At 37.8% G+C, this 25,973-nt stretch overlaps 1 protein-coding gene and 1 pseudogene across 3 annotated transcripts in view; one reads left to right on the top strand and one right to left on the bottom strand.

The window, feature by feature from the left end:
* TENM2 (teneurin transmembrane protein 2) overlaps positions 1-25,973 on the bottom strand; it is a 3,966,312-nt gene that overhangs the window by 2,228,603 nt on the left and 1,711,736 nt on the right. The window lies entirely within an intron of this gene.
* LOC108588419 (large ribosomal subunit protein uL30 pseudogene) lies at positions 10,068-11,061 on the top strand (annotated as a pseudogene).

The raw sequence follows: 25,973 nt of genomic DNA, 5'->3' as shown, positions 1-25,973 counted from the left end.
TAGTAACTACTTGCTAGAAACATTAATGAGGATAGAAAAGAGCCAGGTGCTAATGGTGAGAACAACAGGGAAAAGACACCAAAGGCATTTCTGAGACCTTCAAAGCAGTCCCTCCATCACAGGCTCAGAGGCTTGGGAGGATAGAATGCTTTCTGGCGTCAGAACTAGAGTGCCTACAGCTTCCTTGCACCACCTTTGCAACTGCTCTTTGAAACCTAGCTTCTCAAGCTCCATCCTTGCTTCAAAAATCCCTTGGTCTGACTCAGGCTACCTCTCTGGAGAGCACAAGTCATAAACCTTCATGGCTTCCATGTGGTGTTAAGTCTACAGGCATGCAGGAGTGGAGGGGGCTTGGCAGTTTCACTTACATTTCAGGGGATGAATTGGAAAGCCTGGGTGCCTAGGCAAAAGACTGCCACAGGGTAAAGCTGCTGCAGAGAACCTTGGCTAAGGCTGTGCTGAGAGGAATGTAGACATGGAGTCACCATAGAGAGTACCCATTGGGGAACTCCCTAGTGGAGCTATGAAAGGAGGGCCACAACCATCCAGACCACAGAATGGAAGAGCCACTGGCAGTGTGTACCCTTAGCCTGGAAAAACCACAGACATTTGATTCCAAGCAGTGAGAGAAGCCATATGGGGCTTCAGCCAGCAAGCCATTGGGATAGGGCTGCCTGAGACTTTGGTGGCCTACCTCTTGTGCCAGTGTACCCAGGATGTGGGATATGGTGTCAAAAGTAAATTATTTTTGAGCTTTAAGATTTAATGCCTGCCCCAATGCATTTCAGACTTTCCTGGGGATTGTTACTCTTTTTGCCAGTTGTTTTTCCTTTTGGAATGGGAATGTTTATGCAAAGCCTGTACCACCACTGTATTTTGGAGGTAAGTATCTTATTTTTGACTTTACAGACACAAGCTATAAATCTTTCCTTGACTATTATGTAAGACTTTGGAGTTTTGGGCTGGTGCTGGAAGTTAAGATTTTTGGGGATTATTAAGAAAGGATGATTATATTTTACAATGTGAGAAAGGCATGAGATCCAAGGATAGAACAATATAGTTTGGAATATTTGTCACCTCTAAATCTCCTATTGAAATTTGATCCCAAAGTTAGAGATGGAGCATGGTGGGAAGTGTTTGGTTCATGGGGCATGTCCCTCATGAAAGGCTTGGTACCTTCCTTGCAGTAATGAGTCATTTTTTGCTCTGTTATTTCCTGCTATATCTGTCTATTAAAAAGAACCTGGCACCTCATCTCCTCTCTCTTCTTCACTTTCTTGCCACGTGATACCTGCTCCCTTTTACCTTCTGCTATACTGGAAGCTTCCTGAGATCCTCATTAGAAGCAGACATTAATACCATGCTTCTTGTAGAGTCTGCAGAAACATGATCCAAATAAATCTTTTTAAAATAATTTACTTCAGTATCCCTTTATAGCAACACAAACGAACTAAGACACTTGAGCATAGAATCAATCATGAATTGTTTACTAGAAAAGATCACTGAAAGCAGATTTGCCTTAGTGTGCCTAAAAAGTGGTCTGAGATAATAAGTTCTCCTAGTTTATCTGAGAGGTAGTCCCAGCAAACAAAGGGAGGGAGGGGCAGGGGAAAAACTCTACAGTCCATGTTACTGAGCTAGATGGAGCTCAATCCCATTGAAAACTCTCAGAAATACACTTAAATTACATGAACTTTCCAACAAAGGATGAAAGGCTGAATCATTTTTCACTAATTTATTTATTCTGTTTATTGAAGAGTACTTGTGGGGTATTAGCTCCCTTGTGTTTTTGCTACATCTGCATTTGAGTTGATCAAGAGGCAAGAAAAGACTGCTAGGTAGATTAAGACTATTGGGTTTTTAAAAGAATGGGCTTCATGATCTACTGATCATGTTTCTGGAGCATGGAATCTAAGGTTTTGGCCTCCAAATAAATATATGGCTTATTTCCATATATATATGTATGTATGTATATATATACATATTCTCTTTTCTTCTGTTGCTATAACTTATATAAATTATTTTTCAGGGATGAATGGCTACCATGTTTGGATACACACATAGGTGTACACAGCAGTCCCTTTATCTTCAGTTTCTCTTTCATAGGTTTCAGTTACCTGTGGTCAACAGTGGTCTGAAAAACAGTGAGTACAATACAATAAGATATTTTGAGAGAGACAGACCACATTGACATAACTCTTATTGCAGTACGGTTGGCCCTTCAGATCGTGGATTCTGCACCCATGAATTCCATCAACCTCAGATAAAAAAAAAATTCAGAAAAAAAGGATGATTGCATCTGCACTGAACATGTACAGACATTTTGTGTTATTATTTACTAAACAATACAGTATAACTGTTTAAATAGCCCTAACATTGTATTAGGTATTATAAGTAATCTAGCGATATTTTAAAGTATATGGTAAGATGTACACAGGTTATATGTAAGTACCACATCATTTTACAAAAGTGATGAGTATACAGAGATTTTGATATCTGTGGATTCTTGGAACCCAAGTTCCCACAGGTACTATGAGAAAATTGCATATTGTTACAGTTGTGCTATTTTATTATTAGTTATTGTTGTTAGTCTCTCACTATGCCCAATTCATATATTAAACTTTATCTTAAGTGTGGATAGGAGAAAACATGGTATATAGAGAGATCAGTTTTATCTGTAGTTTCAGGCATCCCCTGGGGGTCTTGGAACATATTCCCCATGGATAAGTGATGACTAATGTATAAACAGTCATGCATTGTTTAATGGAGATACGTTGTGAGAAATGTGTCACTGGACGATTTTGTTGTTGTATGAATATCATAGAGGGTACTCACCCAAACCTAGATGATACAGCCTATTGATCCCAGGCCACAAACCTGCATACTGTGTGACTGTACCACTACAGACAACTAGAACACGATGGTAAGCATTTGTGTATCTAAACACACTTAAACATAGAAAGAGTGTAGTAAAAATACAGTATTATAATCTTATGGGACTACCATCCTACATGAATTACATGCAGTCTGTTGACTGAAACACTGTTATGTAGCACGAGACAGTATATACACAATCTATATATGTACATACATACACATGCATATTCTTAGAAATTTATGCATATGCTTTTTGACATTACTCTTGAAACACAGAGAATGCACCCCTTTCAACACTTGAAATGAAAAAAAGAAAGGTCTAAGCTGATGCCATAACTGAGGGCTCATGCATCTACTCATAGCAGCAATGATGTCTTGGTGCTCAAACAGCCTGACCACTAAAGAACCTGTAGAGGCTGGGCGCGGTGGGAGGCTGAGGCGGGTGGATCATGAGGTCAAGAGATCGAGACCATCCTGGTCAACATGGTGAAACTCCGTCTCTACTAAAAATACAAAAATTAGCTGGAAATGGTGGTGCGTGCCTGTAGTTCCAGCTACTCTGGAGGCTGAGGCAGGAAAATTGCTTGAACCCAGAAGGTGGAGGTTGTGGTGAGCCGAGATCGTGCCATTGCACTCCAGCCTGGGTAACAAGAGCAAAACTCCATCACAAAAAAAAAAAAAAAGAACCTCTGTTGATACACCCCATCCACAACCCAAAATAGACTTCTGAGAAAAAAAAAAAAAGATCTCACTAGCAAAAGGCTAAGAGTCCAGTGAGGGCAATAGAGAACAAATATTAAATATTAAACAGAAAATGAAAGATAGATTTGCTTAATAATCAGCTTGACTGATGCCTAGCAAAAACAAAGAGAACCTGAATCCTTAAAAAATAATTACTTATGAGAGGAAGCCACTAAATGGTTTAAAGGACACAAGTGTCATGATTAGATTTGGATTTCAGAAAGAGCATTTAAGTTAAAGTAGAATGCACTAGAAATATATGAGGCTGAGGCAGGAAGATGAAAAGACAGGCTGGTACAGAAATGCAGGCAAGAAGGCTAAACACCAGGTAGGTTCAGGCAGTGGGAGTATTATGGAGAAGGGGAAGGTTTTAAGACTATTAGGGGAATATAATAGGAAAACTTGGTGACTGACTGAATGTTATGAGTAAGAGAAGACAGGCCTCTCAGGAGCTTCCTGGTTTTGCTGCATTCAAGTCTAAGATTTCCAACCTGGTATACATTTTTTTTTCTTTTTTTGAGACAGAATCTCACTCTGTTGCCTAGGCTAGGGAGTGCAGTGATGCAATCTTGGCTCACTGCAACTTCTGCTTCTCGGGTTCAAGCGATTCTCCTCCTCAGCCTCCTGAGTGGCTAGGATTACAAGCACCAGCTAACATGCCCAGCTAATTTTTATATTTTTAGTAGAGATGGGGTTTCACCACGTTGCCCAAGCTGGTCTCAAACTCCTGACCTCAACCGATCCACCCTCTTCAGCCTCCTCTTCAGCCTCCCAAAGTTCTGGGATTAAAGGCTTGAGCCGCAACTGGAACGTGGTGTACTCCTATTAAAGCAAGCCTTACTGTCCAATTCTCAAAACAAAAGAAATGAATTTGATTCCTTCTTTCAAAATTGATATTTGCTCTATGTTTTCTGCTTATATAAAGAAAAAAATCTAAAGGAGACTCACAGGTAGCTTTGTTCTAATTACCCTAATTCACTTGATATTTGGATGGAGTAACATGCTTGAATTTATTTCCTTGTAATGGATTGACTTGTCTAGCCAGCCAATAAATGCAGCACTGGGACTCTGTATATTTCTCCCAGTATTATATTATAGCAACTGACAATAATAACAGTAATAATTATCCAATTTCAAGATGGAGAAGTACCTTTGACCTCAATTTGATCCCCCTGGTCTATCTAAGTCTGATTCAGCATTGATTTCTTTCCCAGGGAAGTGGCTATAATCATGTTATGGCTGATTTATCACAATATGCTTGCTGGCTAGTGATTTCTCATCTTGAACTTGCTTCTCTCATTTTTTCCTCTACTAAAAGATATATTGAAATGTTTTCTTCAAAGGAAGGAGAATTCCCCATGTGTTCTTCCAAATTTTTCTTGGTGGGTGGTGTAAAGTGATCTATCATCTTTGAGAATCATTGTAATTGCATTTTCTGTGTTGAGAGGGCAAAAATCAAAAGTAAATGAAATAAATAAAGCATGCTATAGGAAATTCAATTTAGATTGCAAATATGGTAATAGGAAAATAACATATGCTTAGAAATCACTAGGCTCAGGTTCTAGATTTTTCTACGAATTATTTTTGTGATAGGAGCAATTAAATCTTCTTCAATTTTAGTGTTTTTCCATACAAATTTTGTCTAGTTGAACTCTACCCTTCACTCAAAAATATTATATTTAATAATTTTAAGCACATCTAAAACTGTGGGCAGGGTGCAGTGGCATACCTATAATCATAGCAGTTTGGGAAACCAAGGCAGGTGGATCACCTGAGGTCAGGAGTTCGAGATTAGCCTGGCCAACATGGTGAAATCCAATCTCTACTAAAAATACAAAAATTAGCCAGACATGGTAGTAGGCGCCTGTAGTCTCATCTACAGGTAGAGGTTGCAGTGAGCCGACATCACGCCACTGCACTCCAGCCTGGGAAATGAGTGAGATTTAGTCTCAAAAAAAAAAAAAAAGTGTTAACAAATACAATGGGAATATTACTGTAACACTGTAGGGATCAATGACAGTATATCAGTAAGGACTCATTTCTGATGATATACTGAATGATATATATCATTCTGAATGATAAATTCAGAAGGAGTGCAGGTATCACTGCTGGTGGACTTTAAACTGATATTCTGGGAGGAATTTGCAAATTAAGAAAACTCCAAAATTATCTAGTACCACATTTTTTACTATACAGATGGCAAACCTCAGCCTCAGAGAGAAGTAATATGACCAAGCTGCATAGTTCATTAGTCCTTCTTTCAGGAGACTTCAAGTCTTGTAATTCCTAGTCCAAACCCTTATAATTTTTCATCTAAATAATTACAAGTTGTTGAAGCACAGTCACTAGTAAGGAGATTAATCAGGAGAGGTCAATTATATTATGCGAACAACCCTCAAATCTTGCTGGTTGAAAACATTTTCTTTCTTTTATTTACACTTTGCATCGTGTGGGTTGCTGGGAACTCTGTTCTGGACTGTTGTCACTTTAGGTCCCAGGCTGACAAAACAGCCCGAATCTAGAATTTTGCCAATTACCATGGGAAAAAGTTATATATATATATATATATATATATTAAAGCAAAGAATAATGTGGGTTCTTACCACATACTCCTGCAAGGGACAAGTCACCTTTAGTCATATTTCAGTGGCCAAATAAGTCAGATGGCCACACCTGACCCCAAAGGAGATAGGCAAGTTAAATCCTACCACATGTCCAGAGAATGTAACAGAGACAAGTGAATCTAAGTGACAGAAACCACATCATGTGTAGCAGGTAGAACAGAGAAAGAACATGGAAAATTTAAGTCTGTTTTCTAAAATATGTAGAGAATTTAGGGAATGTTCCTCTGAGTAAAATTTATAATGCCCAATTCCCTTATAGTTTGTCTCAGAATTTCTACATGAATCAAACCTCCAGGGACAACAAGGTGTATAGCTTCAGCAATTTAGTAAACTCAGTATCTAAACAGACTTCACGTACCAGAGACCTGCTGCCCAGATTCAGTCAGTGGATGGATTATATAGCCCACAGTATTTGTAAAAGGATCAAATTAGTTGCTATTATTATCATTTTTGAGATGAAATCCGCTCTTATTACCCAGGCTGGAGTGCAATGGCGCAATCTCAGCTCACCACAACCTCCGCCTCCTGGGTTCAGGCAATTCTCCTGCCTCAGCCTCCTGAGTAGCTGGGATTACAGGCGTGCGCCACCGTGCCCAGCTAATTTTTTGTTTTTTTAATAGAGATGGGGTTTCACCATGTTGACCAGGATAGTCTCATTCCACCCACCTCGGCCTCCCAAAGTGCTGGGATTATAGGCGTGAGCCACCGCGCCCGGCCAGTTGCTATTATTTTTTAAATGGAGATTTCACATACAGTAACTGGTTTTTGGTTTTCTTGAAATCATCATATCTGGTTGGAGCTGACAATCATTCCTCCATGGCAAAAGTTGGTTGAACTGACTAACATTATCCTCTGTAGTTGCTTCAAGAGCTTTCTGGTTTTGTCACGGTCCTTACAACTCACTTTTTTTTTTTACATCTGGATTGTGTTACTTATTTAATAAAGTGACCTATCAGAAGCTGCTACCTGTGTGCCAAAATGTACTGTCTCTTATTTGGGCTGAAAGCTAGTTATATTTCTCAGCTTTCCTTGCCCTTGGGCCAAATGACCCAATCCTCTCCAGCGGAATGTGAGGGGAAGTGATGTCAACTGCTTTTAGACCTGGGCTAGGCACATCTTCAATTTCTCTGCCTGAAATGTCCCTGAACACCCACACTGGGCTGCTGAGGTGGGTGGATCACGAGGTCAAGAGATTGAGACCATCCTGGTCAACATGGTGAAACCCCGTCTCTGCTAAAAATACAGAAAATTAGCTGGGCATGGTGGCGTGTGCCTGTAATCCCAGCTACTCGGGAGGCTGAGGCAGGAGAATTTCCTGAACCCAGGAGGCGGAGGTTGCGGTGAGCCGAGATCGCGCCATTGCACTCTAGCCTGGGTAACAAGAGCGAAACTCTGTTTCAAAATATATATATATCTAAAGCGTCAGTTGTGTCATGCTGTTGAGGTCCATTTTTTACAATGGCATTTAGTTAGTCTACTTAGGCTAATAGCTGAGTCAGGCAGGCATTTGGGCCTGTGCTCATAATAAACCATTCAGGTGATTTTTAGATATATATTTTTTGAACATTTTCAGGGACTGAATCATTACAACCTTCTTTAGGGTTGTAATGATTGGGGAAGAGGGGCAGCACTGAGAAGTTCTCAGCATAGAGAAAAGTAAAAGAAGCAAAATAGAGACATGGGACTACAGACCTGGAGGGTTTAAGACTAACTGATTCAGTTTCGCTGCATTTTCAGAAGAGAAGTGGAAGTAAATGTACAATTTTAAAGGGATGAAAATGCCAGGCTAAGAGAATTTAGAATAGTCAGTAAAGAAAGAATCAGTGAATTTAGGGGAAATGAGGGAAATAAGAGTGAAACAATATCTCCTTTGTTTTAGGGGTCACTAATTTAACATCACTGTAGACTGTAAGTAGGTGAGTCTAGGAAAAGCAGGCCACTCAGGAAATAGTGCAGGCCTGTGATTGAGAGAAAGTAACAGCTACCATTTATTAAGTGCTTTATAAGACTTAGGCCCTAGGCGGATCCCTTCTATGTATTATTTTAATAATGAAAGTAGTATTATAAAAAATCTATTTTATATATAAGAAAGCTTTAAAATGCTAATTAACTTAGCCTAAATCATGTGGGTATATATATATCCTAGATCCACCATTCCATCTATCTAAAGATCAATCACAGTCTTTCAATGAAGGTTAAATTAATGGTAAATATAAATGATGTATGTGTATATATTCTATATTCACCATTCCATCTAGACAGACAGAGAGATGGAATGGTGGATCTAGGGTTTGAACTCAGATAATTAGGAAGAACTTTGAGAAAAGACTTAACTGCTACATTATATTTTGTAACACGGTCTAAACTTAGGTAGTAGTGACAAAGGAACAGACACAGAGAAGAGAAAGAGAGGCAGTTGATTTTTCATTAATTTAAACTTCATTGAGATACTGCTAAGCATAAAGCACTGTGCTTGAAATGTAAAATGTGGTTCTTGATTACCAAAAAATGTAGAGTCCAGTGGCAGGAGCTCTAAGCCAGGGTCAATCCAGACAACGGTCAGGCCATCACATTACTGTGTTCCTTTCTATGAAAGGGCATCATGGTAACTGGTCTTCAAAGATGACCCCGAAATAACTATGCCTTTTGGTATTTATGTTTTCGTGCAATTCCCACAAACGTTGAATTTGAGCTGGCCTGGGTCTAGGTTTACCTAACATCATACGGCAGAATGGAAGCCTTGCTTATTTGTACCTGCCTAGTCTTTAGGAAGACTCAATATCCATTAACTCCCTCCTGAAAAGCTGACTTTTGGGAACGCTACCACATAAGAACTTTGGCTACACTGCTGGATATTCTACATGGAGGGACCACACAGAAAGACCACATGGAAACGACATGCATTCAAATGGCAAGATGACAAAGAGAGGTTCAGCATTCTGAGTCTAAGTCAAATCTCCCTACGAATTTGGCAACTTTGTGAAGATTTTCAAGTAAGATCAGCAGAACTAACTGATCCTGACAACTCAGAATGAGGAGAGGCAACACAGGTGGTTGGTTGTTGGTGGTTGTTTGAAACCTCTAAGATTTGGGGAACTTTGTTACACAGCAATTGATAGCTGAAAGAGAGATGTTACAAATTTGTGAGATACTGGAAAAGGGTAAAAGAAATTTACTTGAACTATAGGAATTATATGGCTAAAAGAACAACAATGCCAATTATAATATTATCAGGCATGTTTTATTCAAATCCTTGATTGCAACTCAACATTCTTATTGCGTTATGTTTTACTCTGAATTCAGATATACAAAAAAAAAAAATGCCATGCAGCACTAGAAACAAGAATATCATGTCCTTCCTATTATAGCAACATGCATTGGCTCCTAATCCAATGCACTGAGCCCATACGGAGGGTTAAAAACTGTTCCCCCAAACCAGTGCTATAAAAAAACTTCCCTGATTTATGCATTTCATCTACTCTAATTATCATCATAGTTAGAAATGCCATTCCTTCACGTATAATGAAATAGTCTGTTCAGACAGCTGTCCAGTTACTTCAAATTCCAGTCATCCATCATCTAAATCTGTACAGAGTGGCATGTGTTATTAACCCATTGCTTAAAGGCTACCTGGCTTTGTGACTTCAAACTATAATTGCTGGTCAGAGGACTTTACTACATTGAGCTCTCTTCTCTGCCAAAATAAATGAACTGTACGTGGACAAAAGGCTTCAATTCAATCCTTTACCCACCACTTATGAGAGGCAAATGAGTTGGGTTGCAGGTAAGGCAATTTCTTCCACAGAGGTGACATGTAATAAATATCTGTGGAGTGAACACATGATCTCCATGATCCATCGTGATCCACTGCATATTGACTTTGAGATGAAATGAAGGGTTAATTATGAGTCTTAGCGAAATGAAGAGAAACTGATGTGGGCAAGGCAAGAATGCATTGTTCTGAGGGAAAAGGAATTTGATCATCCAATTTGATGTAGTTGGAACAGTGCATGCCTCTTTTTCCGGCTGGAACCACAGAGGGTGTAGAGGAGAAGAAAGACGAGGTTCCTGCTGTGCCAGAAGCCCTTAAGAAAAAGTGAAGGAATTTTGCAGAGCTGAAGATCAAGTGCCTGAGAAAGAAGTTTGCCCAAAAGATCCTTCAAAAGACAAGGAGGAAGCTTATCTCGGAAAAAGCAAAGCACTACCTCAAGGAATATAGGCATATGTACAGAGCTGAAATTCAAATGGTGAGGATGGCAAGAAGAGCCAGCAACTTTTATGTACCTGCTGAACCCAAATTGCCATTTGTCATCAGGATCAGAAGTATCAATGGTGTGAGCCCAAAGGTCCGAAAGGTGTTACAGCTTCTTCACCTTTGTCAAATCTTCAATGGAACCTTTGTAAAGCTCAACAAGGCTTCAATTAACATGCTGAGGATTGTAGAGGCACTTATTGCATGGGAATATACAAATCTGAAGTCAGTAAACCAACTAATCTACAAGCGTGGTTATGGCAAAATCAATAAGAAGCGAATTGCTTTGACAGATAACGGACTGCTCTATCTTTTGGGAAATACAGCATCATCTGCATGGAGGATCTGATTCATGAGATCTATACTGTTGGAAAACACTTCAAAGAAGCAAATAGCTTCCCGTGGCCCTTCAAATTATCTTCTCCACGAGGCGGAATGAAGAAAAAGACCTACCATTTCCTAGAAGGTGGAAATGCTGGCAACAGCGAGGACCAGATCAATAAGCTTATTAGAAAAATGAACCTAAAAACGGATATTTCCAGCCAAATCCAAGCATTTCAGAAATAGCTGTAAAACTGCGACTAAAACACCAAATAAACGTATCTTTCAAACTGTTCTGTGGTGCGTTCGTTCAACTAAGAGAGTTCAATCTCCGTTTAGATTCAGAAAGTTAGAATCACGTTATAACGATTATTTTTCTAAGCTGGTCAGTTAATAAACAGAACCTGCTCTCAAATTGAAATGAAAAAAAGAAGAGTAGAGGAGAGTAATAAACTTTCTTTATTTAAAGGCAACATTAAAATATATTTTCATAAAATAATCATAAACTTTCTACAAATAAATTGTCAACTGGGGAAATGCAAACAAAATATTTGAGAATTATGTGAAGTACATCCTTACACATGCACAACTCCTGTTAATATGATAGGATTCTGGGCTTAGAAAGGACTATGCTTATACATATGCATAATTTACGGGTGAAACTTGGCATTATTACTGGTGTGAAACTTGGAAGGTCACTATTGAATATAAAGGCTGTGAAAGTTTACTTTTTCTCATTATTTAGTATAAAAGTAAAGGCATACATAGCCACACATACACATAGAGAAACAAAATCTATAAAAGTGAAATGCTTTTCTTTTTTCTTTTTTTGAGACAGAGTCTCACTCAGCCACCCAAGCAATGGTGCGATCTCGGCTCACTGCAACCTCCACCACCCAGGTTCAAGCAATTCTCTTGCCTCAGACTCTCGAGTAACTGGGATTACGGGCGCCCACCACCATGTCTGGCTAATTTTTGTATTTTTAGTAGAGATAGGGTTTCGCCATGTTGGCCAGGCAGGTCTCGAATTCCTGACCTCAGATGATCTGCCCACCTTGGCCTCCCAAAGGTCTGGGATTACAGGCATAAGCCACTATGCCCAGCCCGAAATGCTTCTTTTATTTGCTGCCACTCACATTTCCACTCCCAGAGATAACTAATGGTAACAGGTATATAACTTTTCAAACACACTGATGAATCCATGCAAACAGACAGTGACATAAACACATACGTAAAAATGTGGGGTTATGAGGTACATGTTTTTCTGCATCCTGATTTTTATAGTGACCAGTAACATATAATGGATCTTCACCACTATCAGTGCATACAGAGCTACTTCGCTTCTTAGATGGATTTGTTGTTATTCCAAAGACTGAGTTGCAACAATTTATTTAATGCTTTGTCTAGTGATGGACATTTATGTGATGTCAGATCGTTGTGTGAATACTTCTGTGGCAAGATAATAACAATAATAATAATATTTATCGTTGCAATAGCTGACATTGTCACATACTATGCACTAGCAGTATGCTAAATGCTTTATGTGCTTAGTCTTCTTAGCAACCTTTTGAGACAAGCATTATTAATTGTTCTTTTAGATGGAGATTTGGAGGCTGGGGAAAGGTGGCACATTGTCCATGTGACACAATTAGGCCTCCACAGAACCACAATTTGAACCTAGCTTTATCTGTGCCTACATTATTAGTCAAAACTGTCCTAAAAACTTCAGTAGAATTATTGAGTAAAAGGACATGCCCGGCCAGGCATGGTGGCTCACGCCTGTAATCCAAACACTTTGGAGGCCAAGGCGGGCGGATCACCTGAGGTCGGGAGTTCAAGACCAGTCTGACCAACATAGTGAAACGCCGTCTTTAAAAAAAAAAAAAAAGACATGTCCATTTAAACTTCTGCAGCATACTATTCCATTTTAGTCTACTCAAATATTTAGTTTATTAAGTACATTTATGTAATTAAAATAAAAGATATATTCATTTAGAATAGTGATGTATCTACCCTAGCATTTCATGAAACAGCTTTGAGAGAGCTCATCTCCTGCATCATTGTCATGAGTGTGTTCACAATCACCAGACCTACTTTTCAGTCTTCCTGCCCAGTTTTTCAGCACACATCATTTTCACTTTCATTTAAGTCGACGGGGAATATAAGACTTTTTGAAACCAGTGTGAATCTGCCTATGGTAATTTTATTATTTGGTCTAAGTAGCCACTCACGTTATATTACAGCTTATTTTCTATTTTTTATTCTTCACCTAAGTGCTATATCTGCTTTCCAAAATATAACCAGGTACTGAAATTGTCCTTAAAAAGTGATATAAAATCTTTAATAAATACAAAAACATAGATACCAGTAGAATGAAGTCCTGTGTGCATTAAGTGCCTTCATTTTTATTTTGCTCAGGAAACTATAGGAAGGTTCCTGGATCTAGCAACAAACTTACTAGATGCAGAGAAGGGTCAGATGAGCATAGATAGGCACACACGCACGTGCACACACACATACGAGATAGAACCAAATCAAATCACAACAAAACAGAAACCAAGACTGGGCAATTTTATCATATTCAAATTTAACAGAAAGGAAAAAGGAAGCAGTAATGTCGTATACAACAGTTAGTTCACCAGATTAAGAATTGTTGGTTTAGGCCAGGCATGGTGGCTCACGCCTTTACACCCAGCACTTTGGGAGGCCAAGGCAGGCGGGCTACAAGATCAAGAGTTTGAGACCAGCCTGATCAACATGGTGAAACCCTGTCTCTATTAAAAATACAAAAATTAGCAGGGTATGGTGGCACTGCCTGTAATTCCAGCTACTCAGGGGGCTGAGGTAGGAGAATTGTTTGAACCTGGGAGGCAGAGGTTATAGTGAGCTGAGATGGTGCCACTGCACTCCAGGCTGGGTAACAGAGCAAGACTCTGTCTAATAGCAATAACAACAACAACAAATGAACTGTTGGTTTAAACCGATTAAAGCATCACTGACATATCAAATATTTAGAGATTTGTATTGTACGCAACAGAGACACACTGATAACTTGAACAGAAAAGTGGTTTATTACAAGACAGCAAGTAACTCACATAATCTCCAGGAGGGCTGAAGATCCAGGCTTGGAGCTTCCATTGCTAGGGAATTAAAATAAAATCTACAACTCACATCCTAGAGCTGGTCCTATGATAACTCCATTGTCACTACCAAAGAGCACAGACCCCACACTTCATTCCAGCTGTGTTTGTTCCTAGCTCTATGGCTAAAAATACTGCCACTGCTGCCTCTGAAAACTGGATGAGGCCACCAGAGGTATATTTGCAAGACTGGGTTTCTTTTGTTTAAAATTCAGGCACCTGGTCTGATTGGCTGTCTACATCTGTCAATGCTGCTGTTAGAGAGGCTGAGAAGTCCATTATCTGCCATTCTCTTGGTTGTTTGACTCACAAGTTTGTGTATGAAAAGGTATTTCAGTTGCTGGGGCTAGTGAAATAAACAATATACTGTCTGCCACCACTGAGCAGAAGAATCTTTTTACATCATTATTCTCTCTATGCTATAATTTTATCATTTGGAAATAATGACTCTTATTTGTTGACCAAAAAAAGGACTTTTTCTTATTAAGGATATTTGCATTCCTTACACTTCTGAAAATAAGTAATTATAGACCAGATTGTATGAATTTCTGAGATGGTTACAGTAGAGAAGAGGTTGACTTTAAACTTCTTGAAGGATAAGTTGTATAAACATTGGCTCATCAGTCTCATAAAGGAATTCTATTTCCTGCACTAGGACTGGCAACAATTTCATGAGAATGAAGTGTTCCTATACATACTGTATCAAGCTTTTTCATAATCATAATATTTGGAACGTCTGTGGCATTCTCCCCTTACAAAGTACTTTAACAAACATTAGCTATAATTGTAAAGAGCTTTAGAATCCTTAGGGATGAAAAGTATTGTATAAATGTGCCATGTAACCATGCCTATTACTTCTGTACATTGCTGCATAAATTATCAGAAAATGAGTAAATGGATTTCAGTCTCATGCACTTGAATGTTAATTGGGAAGAAAAATCTTTTTTTCACCAGTTTGGAGATGACAATTATATCACAGTCTATTTGCTTTTGTAGGTATTCACTCTTTGTTAATCTTGACAGATTATAACCTCAGGTGCACTCTGTGTCTGGAAGTCTTTGTGTGTATCTTGACACAAGGTTTAGTGTCAATTCTGATGTTCAGTCTGCTGTGAAGACATTCTACAGTATCTGCGGCCTTGCTATATATCACTCCTGTACATGTATCTAGATTCTGCTGAAGCAGAGAATCAAATCCAAGTGGTTATTACTTCACTGAGCAGCCATAATGCTTCTGTGAGTTTTGTTATTGTTTGGTGATGGATTTCAATAAAGAAATTTAAAATACTATGCTAACAATTTTCTTTAATATGAAATTCGACACTTTCATTGAGAGACAAGTTTATTAACAGTTATTTCTTGATAGCATGCCAAGTACAGGGTGTTGATTCGTGAAGTTTGGTTCCCATTCCACAAAGTTTAATTTTTAAACACTGGCACTCTGTATTTTCACTTCCCGTCATTTTGCCAGGCATGAGAAAAAAATCAAATAAGCGTAAGGCTTGATTATTTTAAAGGGATTTTTAAGATTTTCTGAAATACTAGTAATTTTTTTCCCTTGAATTCTAATATCCAAACTACCATCACAATTAATCCTTTTTAACATCTCTCCATTTCACACTTTATTTTCACATTGAACAAGGCTAGTCTTAACATCTCATGGACCTTCTAAATTATCATCCCACCATGGGTCAAGAAATTCAGTTCTACATCATTTAAATAGGGGTAAGACCCCTTTCACTCGTAAGGGCTCAGGTCTGAAACATTTCTCTGGAGCCAAAATGGGCTGTTGCAACCTGACATACTTTAGGTTCACCCTGGCTTTTGGTCCTTTTCCGTGGATAAGTGAAGCAGTTCGGCATAACAGAATAGGCATCAGTAGAAATTTCAGGTATATGAAGATCATGGCAGCTAAGAAAAATTATTTAGCATACAAGAATGTGAATTTTGAGCTGCTACAGTTTCTAATTTGAAAGGGAGCCCAGAAATACAGAATTTTCAAATAGCGAGAGTATGGTTGGAAAATAATAGTACTGCGCAAATCCTTCTGTAGACGAATTTCGATTGGAGATGGAAAACTTTACAACCATGGCTTTCCTTCTTTCCTTGACTTCTAGTTTGACAAGTAGCACCCCCATCTCTGTTATAGCTTTGATGTTCTTTTTTTTCTTTGCTTGACAGTTTTCTTAAATTTTCTTTTTTTTTTTTTTTTGATGGAGTCTTGCTCTGTCACCCAGGCTGGGGTGTAATGGCATGATCTTGCCTTACTGCAACCTCTTGTCTCCCGGTTTAAAGTAATTCTCCTACCTCAGCCTCCTGAGTAGCTGGGATTATAGGTACACACCATCATACCTGACTAGTTTTTGTATTTTTAGTAGAAATGAGGTTTTACCATGTTGGCCAGGGTGGTCTCGAACTCCTGATCTCTGTTGATCTGGCCTCCTCAGCCTCCCAAAGGGCTGGCATTACAGGAGTGAGCCACCGTTACTTTAAGTTCCAGGATACATGTGCAGAACACGCAGATTTGTTACATAGGTATACGTGTGTTACGGTGGTTTGCTGCGTCTACTGACCCGTCCTCTAAGCTCCCTCTCCTTGCTCCCTGCCCCCCAGCAAGCCTGGTGTATGTTGTTTCCCTCCCTGTGTACTTGACAGTTTACTTCTAACTTCCCTGGCTGACTCTGCCTGAACTCACAGATTCCCAACCTTGGCAGTTGTCCTCCTAGGCTGCACTCCTGAAAGTGCACCCCAATGTGGTGATGGGGTCTCCCACAGCAACCATTTAAGTTTAGGCAAGACATACTTTGTGCCTGAGCTGTCATGATCATCCACAATCCATTCGCCGTGTCTCCAGTTTCTCTCTACTTTGATATAAACTTCCTACAAGTGACAGATTAATCTTCCCCACGGTGGCTTCACTGTATCACTATCTTACTCAAAATCCTTTAATTGCTTCGCATTTCATAGAAGAAGAGATTTAAAATCTCACATTAATAAATTGTAGTCCATCATAAGGGCTTACCATGGCCCAATCACTGTACTAAGTGCTTTACATGCATTATCTCATTTAATTATCACATTGAGGTAGATATTATTATCCTTATTCTATGGATGCAGAAACTGAGGCTAATCTCCCATTGACCTCATTTTATATAATAAAAGTATATATAATCCTACAGTGCCCTGGAATCATATATTTAAAAATGAAAAAGAAAAATCTCAGTTTCTCTCCCAGGTCTATAAATTAATAGCTTGGCAACTTTTAGAGAGTCACGAAAACTCTCTAAGCCTCATCTTTATCATCTAGAGAATAAGAAAAACATTGCCTATCCCTCAAGGTTATTTGACATAAAAAACAATGATTTAGAATAGTACTCCAATGACATGGGTTGATATTACTGGCCTAAAGCAAAAGATGACTTTGCATATCTGACTAAATGTCTTGGAAAAATACATGATTAAATACATGTTGGTGGAAATGCAGATTGCCTACATAATATGATTATAAGGCTGTTCATATGACTGCTCTAGCTCCTCCCTCATTTACAGACTCCACACACACATTTATTGAGTGCACTTTATATGCTATAGTGTATACAGATATAGAGTGTACATTTATGGGAAGGTCAGACATTCTGTATGGCTTCCAGTTTTCTGTTGTAAGAATCAGAGGAGGAAGAGTGTGTTTATGGGGGAGAGGAGATTGAGCTCAGTTTTGAACATGTTAATATCTGTCATTTTTGAGTGGACATCTTAGAAGAGTATCCAAGAGGACAAACATAAAGTTCCATGGCTCAGAAAACAAAGCAGAGCTGGAGATGAAAACATGAAAATTTTACATGCATGCAATTTTATTTAGTGTCATGGGACAGAATAAGAAAACCTGGAGAGAGAATCAGAAGAATATGAAGCCCAGAGTCCTGAGTACAACATTTAAAGATAATATAAGCAGGAGGAGCCAGGAACAGTGACATGAAAAAGGAAGCCAAAGGTGGTGCCACAGAGAAGACTGTTTTCAAGTATTCTGGAAGATTCACAGGGATTGCTTGTGATCTTAGAAAAACAGGTATTAATGAAATGGGGGGCAGAACCCAGAAACCTCTTCAACCCAGATTCAACTCTCTTCCTACTGACTTCAACCCAGATTCAACTCTCTTCTTATTCATATGGGAAACTCCTATTCCCAACGCTATACCCTTTAAAACTGCTGTTACATACTTGTGGTTTCTGAAGTGGCGGGGTTGGGGGGGTATAATAAAAATATTGATCATTTGAAGGGTCATGAGAGCATTAGGGACTTTGAAGAATGTGTTTTTGAATATTTGTCTACAGGCTAGGGGCATGAGGCTCTGATAAGACCGGTGGCAGTAACTACAAAATCTTGCTATATTTTTGCAAGAGACTGACCTGGTTTTAGTTTTCTCGAGTTTTCATAACTGTTAAAATATGCCTCATTTCATGCTAGTGTTGAAATGGACTTTGTCTGAGAAATCAAACAAGGAGACAAAGTTCCCTTAAAAGTTTGATTTCTCGGGGAAAATGGCTAATCAGAAAAATAACATTTTCTTTTCTCCTGAGTGCATAGTATGCTGATTTGATTTCTAAATGCTATGGGTACCATCAAAATGCTGATGAAATCAACTCTACACACCCCTGCCTTAGGGGCAGTCCTTGTACCCGAAAGTAAGAAGCAGTAAAAAAAACAGGCTTGTTCACACATCTGTCCTACCCTTTTCTCCCTTTGGAAAAGTTTCACTGTTACTGTTGTTACTCTCCATTTATTTTTCAAGAGCATCTGTTAGCACCATGCACTGTTCAAGTGCTGGGGACATATCAGTAAACCAGAGACAAAAATACCCTACTCTCAGGTTATTTATAGTCTAGTGGGAAGTAGGATAAAAGATTATTTCTAGAAAAGAAAATCATGCACACCCCCAAATGTGTTACACTCTGTGAGTGCAAGTAAGTGCGCTTCCCCCATTTTAATTCATTAACATTTATTAGCCCACTGGTACTAATTTGTTGTTAGATTGTCTAGCTGAAACATCAGAAAGGAGGAGCTGATGAAAATGGAAATAGGGAAAAGTACATTTTGAAAGCAGGGGGAGACAAAATTTTGAAAAGATGGGAAAAATGGCAGAAGAACACGTACATCTATGTTCTTGATGTAGAAAAATATGAGGCTAGGAAAAAAAAGAAGAATGAGGAGATCAGATCATTTTCTACTATTCACATTAGTTAAAAGCACTGAGAATTTGGTACTGCTAGTTTAAGCTGGTGGAGATTTGAGGCAAACCCAACCCCAGTGACATCAAAATTTTACTAAAAGTTTATAAAGCTGGAATACATTCAAAACACCACACCCTTTTCACTTAACCCCAGTAGACTCAGTCTTTCTAAGACTTAGTGGACTGGAGGGACAAATAAGAAATAACATCTAAACAATCTATACTAGTAAAGAATATAAGTTGTCAATCTCACCAAATGTTCCACATTGAACTGATCAGATATTTCTGAAATTGGTGGAGACTGCCCAATAAAACTCTGTCTCTGAATATCAGCAAGCTCTTAGCATATCTTCAAATTCTCATTCCTTTCAGATTTGCATGTTGAGAAAGTGATGTATGAAATGACTTATGTTATGAAGACTTTAACCTAGTCTGGCAAACAAGAAAGCTAATTAGTGGCAATGATTTACTTCTGGTTGGAAATTCATAATTTGCTGGGTCATGACCTGTAATTAATATATTTTTCACATTTCTTTCTTTAAGATAATTGATGGTGCATATCGAGTGTTGCTTTAGGAAAAGTTGTGTCTTAAATGCAATTAAAACTAAGCCAGAATCTTGTGTAGGTAAATTATGTTAGATAATTCAAATCAGAGAATCTTCAGAGTCTCATAATAACAGAAGAATTGAATGTCTTATTTAAAATCATACTGAATAAACATAACCTCACAGAAAACACACTTTGTTTTTTGAAATGACATTAAAATACATAGTCAAAACAACTAATTGCTAGAGAGAATATTCTCCCAAGTTATCAATTAGTAGAGTACAATGTGAAAAGGAAAAATAAATAAAATTTGAAGGTCCCCCAACTGTCTGAATAGACTTTCTCTTCAGGCAAGGATCTTTTAATCTTTAACCTGAGAGACTGTTTCAGGCCATATCAGCAAGCGGGGGTCACACATGTCTCGTTATACCTCTTTGGCATTAACATTGACAGAGACTTTACGTCTGATAAGAAACATTTTACAACCTATTCTCTCTAAAGCCTAGTACCTAAAAGCTTCCTCTGTAAATAACAACTTGGGTCTCCATAATCCTTTATCTTAACCCAGGCATTCCTTTCTATTAATCCCAGGTCTTTAGATAAATCCAACCAATTGCCAACCTGAAAAATCATCAACCTATAAGCTGGAAGCCTCACTTCAAGTTGTCCCACCTTTCTGGACCAAACAATGCATTTCTTTGTAGGGAACCAGCCCTATAGCACCCATGGGTACCCCGAGTTTGGTGAGACAAACGAATGAGAAAATGATAGATTAAGAAAGAAAGTGGGAACAGGAGGCCATCACTTTATTTAAAGGAGACACTGAAGGCCCTGAACTCTGATCATCCACACTATTTATTGATTACAATCACATTGATCTATAGGGTAGGGTGGAGTGATGGTGGCGTGAATCAGTGAGCCGGAAGTGAATCAGTGACCTGGAACTGCGTGTCATCCTATGGACTGATAACCATGGCGGTTTGGGAGTTTCACAAAAAAGGAACATGTGGTTATCTTTAGCTTATTATCTACGTACAGCTGGTGGAACGTGGACCTTACACGGAGCCTACAAGTCTGGCTACGTCATAGTGCTACGAAGGGGTTTTACGTCCTTGAACACAATGTTTATGGTAACAGAGCCCAGGTCACCCTGTACTGGAACTTGAGGCATGGAGAGTCTTTCCTTCTCAGAGGCCTCCTGCCGCCTTCCACAGTTTGTTGTTCCTTATTTATATGTTACTCATAACCAATGTAAGCAGAACTCTGTAAGTCCTTTTTCCTTTGCTGCTTTTCCCAACATTTCTTAAATGTGTTTGATTGAAGACTCGTGTCTCCATAAATGTATAAAACCAAGCTGCACCCTGACCACTTTTGGTACGTGTTCTCAGGAACTCCTGAGGGCTGTGTTACACATATTTGGCTCAGAACAAATCTCTTTAAATATTTTACAGAGTTTGACTCTTTTCGTCAAAAATTGAAACTAGTAAGAATATTTATTGTTAGGGAGATTTTTTGTATTGAGAAAATTTTACAACAAGGAATAGAAAAAATAATGCAATAAAACTACTTTTACTAAACCAGAACTGTTGCTGACTTCTTAAAAATAAATATTTGCTTCACTTTTGTTATTAATAAAATATTATTGATACAAAGTAACAAATATCCTCTTCAGAGGCAATCATCACAAATTATGCTGAATCCATTTTTATAACATACTTTATTGATATGTAATTGATATATTTAGTGAGGACATTTTGTAAAGTTTTACATAAATAGCATTCTAGCGTATACATTATTCTATAGTTTACTTTATAACTCAATATCATGGTTTCTAAATCTATCAACATTCGTTTCCTCGTATATTTTATTCCTTTTAACTGCCCTACGTTCCCATTTACATACACATGAACATATACTTTTAGCTTATCCATTAGGTAAGTGATGGACACTGTTTTATTTTTCCTTTTTTGTTCTCTCAAACCATGTTGCCATAAATATCCCTGCACATCTCCCCCTTGTGAGCTTGTATAAATGTTACTTTACAGTATAAACATAAAGGTGGAATTGCTGGTTATGTACATTTTCAATTTTACTGATAATGCAAAATTTCTCTCCAAAACTGTTATTTCAATTCACCTTCCCACAAGCAGAATCAGGGAGTTAGCAGTCATTGCCAATCCTTGATACTATCAGACTTTAAAATGACTGCCTGTCTGATTTTATTTTACCTTTTATTTTATTAATTTTATTTTGTGGATGTTTTGCATGTCCCTGATTATTAGTAAAGCTCAGACTTGCTTCCTAAATTAATATGCTATTTGTCTTTCTCCTATGTGGGTTTCCTGGTCATAATCCTTTGTTCAGGTTCCTTTTTAAAATTTCATTTTATAGAATTATTTGCCTTTCTAAAACATCTTAAAAAGAAAAATATCTTTGAAAAATCAAAATCGATACAAAGTATCGGACATAAAGGTACAGCCTTTCACTTAACCTCATTGGCCTCCCATTCTCCCCAGATCTTATTTAAAAGTGCTTGGGAATTATAAAAGTTTTATAAAAACAGGGCTTCATGCTGCAAGTAGTCTGGTATTTGCTAAAGTCTTCAAAATAATTTCATTTAGAACCTAGAGGCTTTGTACAGGAATTGCCCTGTCACTTACAAATATGCCCATACCAGTACTGACATTGCTTCTAGCAGTTCTTTTTAGGAGGCTGAAACCAAGTGAAATCTGGCATATGTCAAAAATGATGGGTCTGAAGAGATTCAGTGCTCTTAAATAACATCATTGCTTTGTAAGGACTGAACCTTATACAAGAGTTTCCTGCAATCTGATTCTTACGAATAAATCTCTCACAAATCTCATGTTCTTCTCATGATTGTTGCAGAGATGCAATTAAAAGGGAAGTCTGAAGGGATGCAAGGGGAGTTTCCAGAGGATGCCAGATGAGAGAAAGAACTTGAAATTGTGCAGGCGTATAATAAAAACAGTAAAATACAGCAGATGAGACGTAAAATAAATAAGTGGATGGTGAAACGTTCTAAACATGCATGCGTGTATACATACAGGTACATATACATGTATATGTAGACATGCACATTTGTATGGTTCTCAAATGTACCCATAGGTATGAAATGTGTTTTTAATCAAAATCATGGTTTTGAAATCTATCAGTATATTTGTTCCATATATATTATATCCCTGTCAATAGGCATATTTTCATTTGCATATGTGCTTAGGCATACACATGTGAATGGGTATCTGTATTCTACACACACAAACACACACACACGATTCTGAGGACTCATTCAGCAGGACATGAATTTCCAGCAAATAGTTCGACGAGTCTGTAATATTTACATCCAAATTTATTTCATTTGCCCAAATGAATCACTCTTTACATAACCTATCTGGAAAGGATTCTTTTAGGTAAGAATTGTCAATATGATTAGAATTTAATATTTATATAACCCCAACAATGCACTAGGTACTGTACTGCAAAATTGATGAAATTGGAGCAAAGTTGTAACTTTCACATTTATCCACCTAAAGATAATATTTTTCAACCTCTGGCTACTGTATTTTCAGGTGCAGAGAAAAATCTTTATTGAGAATTGCTTTCTAAACACGCCAATATTAAGTTTGCTGACTTATATTTAGACAGTAACTACATAGGTTGTAAGATTTGAAGAACAATAAAAATGAGGTGAGAGGAAAATCGGATGTGGAGGTAATAACAATGCCTTACATTTTTGGGAGAGAACAAAAAATATAAAGTCAGATCAGGCACTGGAGAATTAAAACAGAGATTTAAGTAAGCTGCTGTCATAAAAATCAGTTCGGCACATATTCATTAAATAGGTGCTTTATGTATTCTAAGGTCACCCCTAATTAATTGGTTTAATAAATCAATTGCTTTAGCAAAATGGTAATAAATTTGTGTGTGTGTGTATATATATATGTGTGTGTGTGTGTGTGTATGTGTGTGTGTGTGTGTGTGTGTGTGTATGTGTATATATATATATATGATTATATAGCCATATCCTATGGGGCAATTCGATCATGCATTTTACAATTCCAACAAAATCAGCTGAACTGTGAGTTACTAAGTAGGAGGAGATTGAAGTAAATGAGCAATATGAAAAAGCAACACTGCATTTGAAGGCATTTGTGCATTATACCATTGTTATTTAATAGACCAAAAACATCAGGGGATTTACAGTCCAGCTCTTTTATTTCTTCTCTCTGCTAGAAGCTTGAATGAGTAATTGTTCATCAGTTTCCTCATCTGTAAAACTATCTACCTACCCATGCTCAGTGTCATGAGAATCAAGTACATTGCATATGCTAAAGTCCATTAAAGTCTTAGTAAACTCACATGCAAACATTACTTATTATAAAACCAAAACTTACATTCATCCGGAAATGCAACTCAGTCTTTCCTATTAAAATCCTTACCAAATGGCTAGAAAGTTGTCTCCTATAACCTGGGATCAGAATATCAAAATCTGATGTCAAAGGCCACATGATGTTCTTCCTTTTGAAAGAAATCTTTTAGTCTGTCAGCCAGTCATTTAAGAGTAGGTAATTTTATTGAGTGCTCTCTCTCCCAGGATATTGAATTCCTTCACCCATCTCTAAAGCTTTGTGTTATCTTTGAGTCCTAGCTCTCCTTTGTGTTCCATGCCTATCTGTTATGAAACAGCATGGACACTCTCCATTGCGCCTGACTTTGCCGTTCTGGACCTGTGAGCTCAGCTGTATTTCATTTCCTGTTTTTGATGTCCATGAGATTGCTAATTCTATCGTTTTATATATATATATAAAAAGCATTACTCTGACCAGTTTCAAGGTGTTTCTGATTCTTACAACCAAAATAGCCATAACTGGAATAATTTCTGGCTTCACACCTGCACATGCGATCTACCTTGTATGGAAACTATATTGTTTGCTTTGACCTCCTGAAACTCGACGTCTTTGCTTATGTATTAACCTTTTTATTCTTACCTGTGGAAATTTCAGTTCTTCCTAAAAAGTTCAGTCTAAATACTATTGCTTTAAAGAAAGCTTGTTTCATTCTTTTCACCAGCTGTGAGATTTTACATTATCCTCTTTTATTTATCATCTCTAGTAATAATTCCTTTAAGGTATGTTATTACATTTACTCTACTCTATGCTACATTTTCTCCTTTGCTATTTGTTACCATACTTTGGTCATTCTTTACTCATTTTCCATCCCTCATCCTCAGGCACCAGATTCATAGTTCTTACTCATTTCTAAGATCTACACATGCAGCATGGTGTCTTAGTCACAGTAAGAATAGATGTTTGTAAAAGAAATAAATGGACAAACAAATTAAACAACAAGAGCTACACTATATTCCAGGACCCCTTCTAGGAAAAACTTAAAATGCTGAAAATGTATTACCAGGAAAAGCTTAGAATGAAGTTAAAAAATGAATATGCACTGTTCATTGTGGAAATCCTGCTTTTGGAAAATACTTAAATGTCTTCTTCTGCCCTGTTCCTGTCAGTATTCTCATGGGCATGAGCCATCTGGGAAGCACTCGGGGTCACCAGCAGATGGCAGGACCCTAACTATGGACTCAACATGAATTGAATTTTAAAGTACATTAGTATGATCTACCTTCTGTTTTCCCGCAACATTTCAATAGGGAGGCTTAAAAACCTCCAGCAATCCACTGATGAGACAAATATCAATGAAAAATTGATAAGTTACTGTGATATAGCTAAATGGAGTAACAATAAGCAGAAAGCAATTTAAAAGGAACTGAATAAGTGAATGTGGATCATATATTGACCATTAAAATAGTCAATATTATCATCGTTCATCTTTCTCAGTTGAGTTTTCTCAATAGGAGATACCCTTCAGTTGAAGAAACCAATTTATCTATTCATTTCAACTCAATTATTTATGAATTTTCTCTCACTAACGAGACATGAAGGCCAGTGGATGATGAAATCTAAAAGTTGAAATCATACTCAATCTTGTCCTATTCAGTTGGAAGAGACCTTAGAAAGCCTTTTTTTCTTTTTTCTCTTTGCTTCCCACAGAAAGTCTCTTCTGCAAAATCCTTGGCATGCCATTGCTGACCAATGAATGGTTCATTTTGTCATTCACATTTCTTCTCATATATCCTATAAGGGCTTCTCTGATCAGGCCATCTAAATCACAGCTATTGCTGAATCATTTAATATAAGATTGTTCTCTTTTATTTTCTTC

This window comes from Callithrix jacchus, chromosome 2 (assembly GCF_049354715.1).
Source record: "Callithrix jacchus isolate 240 chromosome 2, calJac240_pri, whole genome shotgun sequence".
Lineage (NCBI taxonomy): Eukaryota > Metazoa > Chordata > Mammalia > Primates > Cebidae > Callithrix > Callithrix jacchus.
This window is presented reverse-complemented; position numbering and strand designations above follow the sequence as displayed.